Below are 11,055 nucleotides of genomic sequence, written 5' to 3' on the forward strand. Positions count from 1 at the left end.
AAAACAGATAAAGTTGCAAAGTTTAATTTTATTGATGGCTTCAGATTAATCTGAAACCTTCTGTTTAATCAGAAGATTACAGTCACAATGTACTGATGTCTCTGCACAAGACCAAAATTTCATTTGATTTGTAATCAAAAATGTTCTCAGTTTCTATAAGCTGAATTTTTTACAACTCAGGTTTGGTAAACATTTTATGCAGATATTTTGTTGAATGTGCAACATGTACAATTACATGTTTTATATTAAATTACTGCAATTTATTGAAATATATTTTGTTTACCTCGTCAAAAATGTGAGTACATAACTATTATTTGTTGTGAAAGTACATTTGTTTCAACTTTTACAAATATAAACACACAGAATAGTTAATGTAAGAGTTATTAGGTATGAATAAACAATGATTAAGTAATAATGGTTAAATGAGGCTAAATTAAGTGAAGTTGGTATAAAGTGCTATCAAATATTTTGCGTTTTCTGTTATGTTTTTGGAAAAACTTAAATAGTTAAAAAAACACCCCTGAAGTTTGTTGCCACAGATTTCAGATCTGACCAGTTTGACAAGAGGAGAGAAACAGCAGCTTCCTGATAATCTAGAGAGGACTTATGATGATTCCTGGTTCTGATGGTTTTAACTCAGGGAACCACAGCTGGGATGTTGATGTTGGAGACAGTTCACATTGGATAGTTGTGTGTTAGAAGAGTCTGTTCAGAGGAAGGGAATCATAAAGTCTGGATGGTTGTATGTACGGTTCTATAAAGATAAATATTCAAAATAAATATCCACCAGCTCCTTCCACTCGTCTCTCAGTCCAGAAGGTTCTCCAGAGGATCAGAGTGAATCTGGACTGGGACAGAGGAAAGCTGTCCTTCTCTGATCTGGATACTAACACACACATACACACCTTCACACACACCTTCACTGATAAGATGTTTCCATTTTTTGACACTTTTAATATATTAAAGATCCTACCACATAAGATGTCAGTGATTAAACAGCAGCTCTGATGATCTCAGCATGAAGAACAAAAAGTCCAAATAAAACATTATTGATCAAATGATTGATTTGTTTTATGATTGATAATTTTTTGGTTTGGTGAAATTATTAATATCATTTTTAAACTCTGCTTTTAATCAGAAACTGGAGATGATCTGATTATCCACTTGATGATCAATAAAATATAATCTAATCTAAAACCATTCATCTTTTCCAGGGATTATGTTACCAGCTTTTGTTATCAGTCCACTAATAAACACCATTATTTTCAGTTTTTCATTTATGCTAACAAGACACTGAAAGTCATTTTTCAGAATGTTTGATTTCTTCTTGTCCAGATCTTTGACTCACTTATCCAATCAGTTACGGTCACAAAATGTTCTTTCACAGATAACACAGCAGAAACTTTTAATCAAATCTATTCTTCCTCCTCACCACTAAGTTGTAATGATGTAAATGAGTTGGTATGAAGCTTTCTGTCTAAACTCTCAGATATCATTGATTACTTTGCCCCCATTAAATTGAAGGTTGTGTCTGGTAGGATCAAGTCTCCATGGAGAAATGCACAAACATTTAGATCTGCAGGAATATTCTGACATAGAGCTGAACAAAAATGGCGTAAAACTCGACTTCATGATTATTATGATATAAACAAATCGCTCTACTAATCTACTAACACTCAACACTAAAACATGCAAAAGAAACATTCTTTGTACATATCATCAGTAAAAACATTACAAAGCTTGAGCTTTATTTGCAACCAATGAGAGAATCACAAACAAATATATATACAATTATATATGTTATATATATTTTATGTATACAAATATGTCTTTGTTTTTAATCAGGAAACTGGAGATGATCTGATCATTTGGGGATTTTTTCATATCTTTCTGTGTTTTCCACTTTAATTTTTTAATGTTGTAATGTTATGTACAACAACTTGAGGTAAAATAAATTACTAGAAGATGATTGAAAGCATAATGGGAAGCCTAATAAATTTATTTGTACCTGATAAGAGTGTACTTTGTTTTTCAACACCACAAAAATCTTGTAAAACAACTTTAACATAATCACAATATGCATCCAACCATCTACACTGCTCTGCTTGACTGGTAAACAAAATAAAGGAACACAAAAATCATCCAGTTTGAAGCAGAAACCACATTCCCTCTAAAGACAAATAAGAAATATTGGGTAAGTCAGACATTAAAGAAGGCAGAAAATTTGAGATCATTAACACCTTATTTTATCTGATATCTCATTAGAAAGGTAATTATAAAAAAATTAACCATTTAAAGGATCCAGAATAATGAGGTTTTGGCAGCAGCTTCAGTCACAAACAGGTTTTACTCCAAAGCCAAAGTCTTAGATAAAGACAGAAAATTAACTCATTAGTGGTGAAAGTTCTTAAGGTATCAGTAGTTTTAGGGACAGAAACATTAATGGTCTCATTAAAATCATATTTTAAATGACTGTCTTCTCTGTGGTCAGCAAAGCAGACAGGATTCCATCATGTCCTCCTTCAAATCATATATTTGCATAAAATTCTTCCAAAATGAGCAAGAAAAATACAAAACAAAACTTCAGGTTTGGTTTAGAAGAGGCTCATTTGTATAAACAATAATGTTTAAGCCAATCTGAAACATTATTTTGGATGACTGTTCAGATTTTTGATTTGTAAAATAAATCCTTGTTTTTACAAATCAGAAGTTTTTGATCAGGAAACGGGAGGACATCTCCCATTTCCTGATTAAAATCATTGATTTTTAAAATGATAGAAATAAATTTGCTACGCAGGCAATCATAAAACCAACTAATCATCTGATCAATAATGTTTCATCCTCCTCAACTGAACACATCAAGGTTAACCAATTCAACACCTTGCTGCTATGGGTACCTATATAATGTGAGGGAGGAAACAAGCACCTTCCTACTGCATCCTGGGTGCAAAAAGGAGCGCTATAGCAGATCCTTCCTGCAAACAACTTTTATACTTGACAGGCAAAGCAGTTATTTGCATGTTAAAAAAATTATTAAATGGTCCAAATTATATGCAAATTTTGTAAATCATTCAAAATATTCTCAGTTTCACACTTCTTTTAACCTGGATATGCTATCTTCACTATGGTGTTTTTCTGATGGTAAACCTTAGTTTTCCAACTGAGGCAAAATAAATAAATTTTCATCCAGAGCCAAACTAATCCTCTCAGACCATAGCGCTCCAGTTTCTTAACTAATATTTAATGATCAATTGTATCAAATGCTTTTTAAAGTCAATAAAGACCCCCAAGAGCAGGTTTCTTTTTATCTAATGAAGTGGTACCCTCTTCTATTAATTTAAGAACTGCCATTGCTGTGGATCTTTGGGAACTAAAGCCAGACTGACTCTCAGCAAGTCATTGATATTTATCAATAAATCTCTCCAATCTGGCAACAAATACATTTTCCAAACTTTGGAGGTTTATGGAAGAAATGAAACAAGCCTGCAATTAGCAAAATGGAGTTTGTTTCCAGGTTTATATAGTGCAGTCTTTCTCAAACTGCTGATGGTCCGCGGGAGCCCCCTAGTGGTCCGCCAGGTACTGCATTTAAATGGCTCTATGGTGGTGAACGGTGGGGCTTGACTTTGCTTGCTTACGATGCTCTGCTATTGACGTCACCAGCTATTGACAGTTTGTTCAGATAATTAATCTTTTAATCCATTTATAGATTCTGTAGTCTTTAATCATTTGAAACATGGATTTTTCTTCTGTTGTAACTTTTAAACAATTTGTCCTTCAGTTCAACCTTATAAGTGGAGACAATTGTTGATGTTACATTATAAAATAACTTACAATTAAGTATTAGCAAAGTTCTATGTAATTTTCACAGGTGGTGGAGCGCTGTTGATAGCAGCTACTGAAAGTAACTAAAACGTTACTTTTAATGTAACTTAATTACTTTCAAAATCAAGTAGTCAGTGATTAACTAAGTTACTTTTTCAAGGAGTAATCAGTAATCTGATTAAAGATACTTTATCAAGGTAACTATGCCATCACTGGTTGTATGTCAGTTTGTTGACATTTCACAGATTTATACTATGGAAGTATTCAGTTGGCCTTGCAGCAAGGAGGTCCTGTGTTCGATTCCCGGCCCGGGGACTTTCTGCATGGAGTTTGCATGTTCTCCCTGTGCATGCGTGGGTTCTCTCCGGGTTCTCCGGCTTCCTCCCGCAGTCCAAAAACATGACTGTCAGGTTAATTGGCCTTCCTAAATTCTCCCTAGTGTCTTTGTGCATGATTGTTTGTCCTGTTTGTCTCTGTGTTGCCCTGCGACAGACTGGCGACCTGTCCAGGGTGAACCCGCCTCTCGCCCGGAAAGGAGCTGGAGACACACCAGCACCTCCAGACCCCGTTAGGGAGAAGGGAGCTCAGAAAATGGATGGATGGATGGAAGTATTCAGTTGTTTCCATCTGGTGGTGGAATTTCGGTACTACATTTAAGAGTCTGCCGTTTTTCATGATGTCACAAAAAGAAGACAAAGCAGGAGAATGCAAAGCCTGGTTTTCTCTCAGTACATTACAACTTTGATTCAGTGGGTCTTTGAAAGCACTGTTGGTATGTATTCAATTTTGCAATGGATTTGTTGTTGACTAAGAATAATTTAGCCATTTGTGAAAAAAGCAATACTTCTTTTATAAGAACTTTTACAGCCTTGAGCTAAATATTTTATCTGTAGCAAATTTATTGTACATTTAAATGCTTTATTGTTTGCTATTGTGTATTATTCCTGGAAGATTGTATTTTCATTTCTCAGTTTAGCTCCAACTGTCTTCAGTAAAGAGTTAACGGAAGCCATCTTGTTTGTGTGGCCATTTTGGAGAGGAGTTCATCTGAATATCGACACCTATATAAGGCGATGGAGGTTGAGTGTATGAGAGAAATGCTTCAAACAATACAAAGATGGCAATAAGGCTAAATAAAATGCTACAGAAAATATTATGTTTCCCACAGGAATTAAGGTTTTTACACTCTCAGGTCTGCCATTTTTATTCTTCACACCTTAAATCGGTTCAAACGATCATTGTTGGTCCTCCACAGTGAGATCGGCGGCGCCGCTGCTGCACACTTTAAAGTTAATCTCCACATAATAAAAACAACAAAATTTTAAAGTGACCTTTATGTTTTGAAAAACAACAGACAAAATGCAAAAACAAAAGTTTATTAAGTTTTTGAATGTCATATTGAATGTCAAATGGAACCCCACAGGATCCATTTTTCTATTGACTATAACAATATTTTTCAGTGTTTTTGAAGTTTTAATAAATAAAGTTGATTACACCCATGTATTGTTTCTGTAAAATAGGAAAAATCATTTAGTTTCTCAGTATTTTTAAAGTATTTTTCTGTTGATTTTATGTAAACTTCACTGCCATGTTTTTACAGTGTGCTCTGGGAGAAAAGCTAAGGGGATTGCCGTAAACAAGAAAAACCTGTTTTAACATTCATGTTCCTGTTCATCTGCATTTTGTTCTGTAGTTCTGAGTCACACAGAGCAGAAAACAAAATTCAACGATAAAAACAACGTGCAAGACTTAAAAACCTTTTTATCATTAACATGTTGCATATCGGCTCTAATTTCACTGAAATACATTCTTAGCCTAATTGATGGCCCTTTAGCAGCTAAATGAAGGGATTTCAGGCCAACCTGAGTTTATGTTTTATTACCACAGCTTCTGTATTTGTTCCTCTATAATATTTCAACAATCATATTGACAAAGTCCATCACAGTTTTTACCTGAACTGTGGCCTTCCTTTAATCTTCATCATGTTTTTATAGTTGCACAGGAGATGAAATGAAAGTTAGTCAGGAAATAAGCTAAATAACAACCAGATATCAAACTTGATCCTAATCCTGAGATCCTTCCTTTGTGTTTAGTTTTTTGTGGAGCAGCTGGTCTTTGTTCCCCACAGGATCCATTTAGACGCCTTGTTTTGATTTCTTCACATCACTTCATCTTTAAAAGCTTGAGGACGGCGTTCCTCCAGTCTGACCAATAAAATCAAGTCTTCTGTTATCAGGAGGATGAGAGAAAACATTAATGCATCATTTATTGATGCATGTTTAATCTGAAGCCATCAATAAAAAGAAACTTTGTAACTTTATCTATTTTTGTAGGTTTTATTTTTGCTGTTTCAAGTTAACAAGAGACATTCATGAACATTTGATCCCATAAACCAGCTGATATATTTGTTTACATGAAATTCTTTCCAAAATTAACAAGAAAAAAAAAGAAAAATCTTCAGGTTCGGAAAACTAATAATCTACAACATTTGTGTAAACAGTAATTCTTTAACTAGAAGGAAATATATTGATACGTTGATACAAGTGATAGTTTTCATTTATAATCCATCACAAGTAAAATTGAAAGAGCAAGTTTTCAACAAAAAACCTAGTAATTTATTTACATCGAGTGATAAATAATAAACCTTCAAAATATTTCAGTGGAAACAGAAATATGTAAAAAATCCTCCAGATGATTTATTTAAAGTATTTACTTGCAAATGGTGTAAAATAAGTATTTAGTTAGTAGCATAAGTTCACCTCAATACTTGTTACATATCCTTTGTTGGCAATGACAGAGGTCAGAGGTCAAATGTATTCAGTACATATTCCATAAGTCTCGGCACAAACTGTAGCTGGTATTTTAGCCCATTCCTCCATGCAGATCTCCTCTAGACCAGAGATGGTTTGAGACTTTCAACTCCCTGCAAATGTTTTCTCTGGGATTGAGGTGTGCTACTGAGTAGGCCACACCAGGACCTGAAACTGGTTCTTACAAAGCCACACCAGGACCTGAAACTGGTTCTTATAGAGCCACACCAGGACCTTAAACTGGTTCTTAATAAGCCACACCAGGACCTTAAACTGGTTCTTTCAAAGCCACACCAGGACCATAAATCTTGGGGTGAGTGTGATGCTGTCCCCTGCAGTGGGTATACCGTTATCATTATGTTCCAACGTGTCCATATTGGACAGAATGTGTGTGTGTGTATGCGTGCGTGTGTGTGTGTGTGTGTGTGTGTGTGTGTGTGTGTGTGTGTGTGTGTGTGTGTGTGTGTGTGTGTGTGTGTGTGTGTGTGTGTGTGTGTGGCCGTCCCCGGATGGTGTAACTTGACCATTGTGTCCTGAAGTATCGTTGTTGGACAGAATGTGTGTGAGTGTGTGGCCGTTCCCTGACTTGATTATTTACTGTTTTTATTAGGACAGTTATTGTCCTATGATGATTTGAAAATATTTAGAACATTATTATATTCTTTATCCACATCATCCATGAACCCAGAATTTCATGAAGCTTCTTCTTGTGTTGTTGAGCAGCTTCATTGATCATTGGTGTGTTTTTCTGAATATCTGCAGACGAGACACAGAGTTTGAGTTTCTCAGACTGCAGAGATCCTCTGAAGCTCTCTGCTCTCTCTGCTGTAAGAAAGTCTCACACAGATTCTTCAGAGCCAGATTAAAAGGTGGATTATGTCTTGAAGATCTCCTCCGACAAATTGGACATTCTCTTACAGGTTTCTCTTTCCACCAGTTCTTCAGACTCTCTTTACAGAAGCTGTGGCTGCATGACAGAAGAACCGGATCCTTAAAGACGTCCTGACAGACAGGACAGCAGAGATTCTCCCGCAAATTGGAAGCCATTTTGTCTCTGAGTGAAGCTGAAAACACAGCAGACTGAATGTTAAACCAGGAAGTCAGTTTCCCTTGTGCAGAAACTGTATTCTCTTACTTTCACTTTGATTTCCTTTTTTTTTTTTATCCAGCAGCAGTCTGTGTTTCAGTGTCTTGTTCTTCAATTTTCTCTGTGGTCGCCTTTAATCTTTCCTGAGTCAGTCGTTTGGTGGAAGGCTTGTGAGAAAGACATTCGTGATTGCTTTCTTCGAGTTTTTCTCTCTGAACTATTTTCTGTTTTTCCTGTATATCAAGGTGTCCTGTTTGAATTCCAGTCTTGAGGCAAAGATGTGGCGCCCTCTTATGGATTTTCTGTTAATCTGTTTCAGAAAAAACTGCAGTCCTGGAAATAAAGGCAGTGTTGGATTTTGAGGAAAACTTTGCCCTTCTGCAAATAATCAGGTTCAGAATAAAAAATGCTTTGATGCAAATTTGATTATTTTTCTGACCTTTGTATAATGTGGTTAAAAACGGAGATAGAAAAATTACAAAAAATATTGTAAATGTAAACCAAAATAATGTTAAGAAATTCAACAAATTTAAATAAAAGCCATGAAAGTATAATAGAAACTAAGTATTGATACTCCTCCATTGTTAATGGAGGAGTATCAATACTTTCATGTTGTTTCAAATACTTAGCAACATGTTTCATTGCACCTCCATGGATTGATGTGTTCTTGGAATGTTTCAGGGTCTACTGTCTGTCTTCACATCTCTGTTAATGTAACTAATTTCATAACCATCTAGTTCAAGTCAGCCTTAATATTAATCCAGGTTTCAGACATAGTTATGATACTTAAAGCCTGAATGAACTGGATTAAACAGTCTTTGATGCTGGTCAAATTCACATATCAGCTTTTGCTGTTGAAATGTATGATGGAAAATGTATTATCTGCTTTAACAGTCAAATTGTATTGCTGAGTAGAATAGTAGCAACAATGGTCAACATTATTATAGATAAAGTTCTTTTCAGGATCCAAATCCTTTTCTATTTCTAGACTTTAATATTCAATGTTATCAAATGTTTTTGATAGAGGTGTTCATGTTTTATCCATAACTAAAGATAAAGTTTTGGCAAATTATGACATGATTGAAATACATCATGTGACAGGATGATTGTCTCTTAATGAATCTGCCTTATTTTTGTCCTTTAGCTCCATCTAGTGGAGGATAAAATACATAGATCTGTTCTGCATCCCTGACTGCAAATATTTCACTCCCAGTTTATCGTATATTTTAAAGTGCTTCTAATTATCGGTTTCCAGTTTTCTTTCTTTAGTTCTAGAAATTACTATACCATACCATACCAACTTTATTTATAAAGCACTTTAAAACAACCACAGCTGAAACAAAGTGCTGTACATAAAATAGATAAAAACAAATACAGTTTAAAACAACAACATACAATATAAAACTAGATGTCGCTGGAGTTGAAAGCCAAGTAAAATAAATAGGTTTTAAGACGAGCTTTAAAATTGTTAAATCATTTCATGGCTTTAAAGCATGAAATCCTTTTATTCCATAAAAATCATTCAAAAAACTACAAAGAACATTAAAATCTCATTGAAAATTGTTTCATTTTAGTGATTCCATTGATCAATTTAATAATGGCTTCCAGAAATAGAAGCAGTTTCAGGATTTCCTTTTTGTATTCGGTAAATAATAACTTTCTGCTAATGCTAGCTAGCCTGTTTGCTTTGGTTGTATGTACCCAGAAAGCCTTGCTCTGTGGTCCACCTCATGCTTTTGGAGCAGCTGCTGGTCTAGTCCACCTCCAAGCACCAAACAATTCTGATCAAATCAAATCAAATTTTATTTTATAGCATCTTTCAGCAGCAAGGCATTTCAAAGTGCACAATCAATAATCAAAAACTACATTAAGTCCCATAACAATGCAAATAAAACATTTTTAATATTTCATCTACACAACTCAGCCAATGGACATTGACCTAGAGGGCCCTTCAAAAACTCACTTAAACGTGATGTTCAATCTACAAAACTCAGAGAAATTTAACCATCTAAATCCTTGATGAAAGAAAATTATCTTTCCTGATGACAGAAAATACAAAGTTCTTTGATATAATAGAAGAAAATCAGAACATTATATTTCTGTCTCAAAAACACACCAGGTCCCTTCATCTAAGTTTAATTCAAATAAAAGTTTGACTTCAGAGTAAAAACTTGTTTGTAACTGAAGCTGTTGCCAAAACCTCATTATTCTGGTGCCTCTAATTGGTTTCTTTGTTTTATAATTACTTTTCTAATGGAAAATTGGATACAATAAGATGGTAAGTCGCTCAAATGTTCTGCCTTTCTTAATGTTTCATTTTGTTAACATTTAGCTTTGTTTCTGAACGTGGTTTCTGGTGCATTTCTGGTCCTAATCCTGAGATCCTTCCTTTGTGTTTAGTTTTTTGTGGAGCAGCTGGTCTTTGTTCCCCACAGGATCCATTTAGACGCCTTGTTTTGATTTCTTCACATCACTTCATCTTTAAAAGCTTGAGGGCGGCGTTCCTCCAGTCTGACCAATAAAATCAAGTCTTCTGTTATCAAAAGGATGAGAGAAAACATTAATGCATCATTTATTGATGCATGTTTAATCTGAAGCCATCAATGAAAAGAAACTTTGATACGTTATCTGATTTTAAAGGTTTTATTTTTGCTGTTTCAAGTTAACAAGAGACATTCATGAACATTTGATCCCATAAACCAGCTGATATATTTGTTTACATGAAATTCTTTCCAAAATTAACAAGAAAAAAAGAAAAATCTTCAGGTTTGGAAACAACTAATAATCTACAACATTTGTGTAAACAGTAATTCTTTAACTAGAAGGAAATATATTGATACGTTGATACAAGTGATAGTTTTCATTTATAATCCATCACAAGTAAAATTGAAAGAGCAAGTTTTCAACAAAAAACCTAGTAATTTATTTACATCAAGTGATAAATAATAAACCTTCAAAATATTTCAGTGGAAACAGAAATATGTAAAAAATCCTCCAGATGATCAGATCATCTTTCATTTCCTGATTAAAAACAGAGTTTAAAAATGACAATAAGAAATTCACCAAACCAGAAAACCATATAATCAATCATAAAACCAATCAATCATCTGATCAATAAGTTTTGATTTGGATCATCAGAGCTGCTGCTTGTTCACTGAGATCTTCATCGGTTCAATCTTTAAGGTGTTAGTAGTGGTGAAGAGTGGAAACATCTTATCAGTGAAGGTGTATTTGAAGGTGAGTATGTGTGTGTTAGTATCCAGATCAGAGAAGGACAGCTTTCCTCTGTCCCAGTCCAGATTCACTCTGATCCTCTGGAGATTCTCTGAATGG

Source organism: Poeciliopsis prolifica, unplaced genomic scaffold, assembly GCF_027474105.1.
Source record: "Poeciliopsis prolifica strain line A6 unplaced genomic scaffold, Auburn_PproV2 SCAFFOLD241, whole genome shotgun sequence".
Taxonomy (NCBI): domain Eukaryota; kingdom Metazoa; phylum Chordata; class Actinopteri; order Cyprinodontiformes; family Poeciliidae; genus Poeciliopsis; species Poeciliopsis prolifica.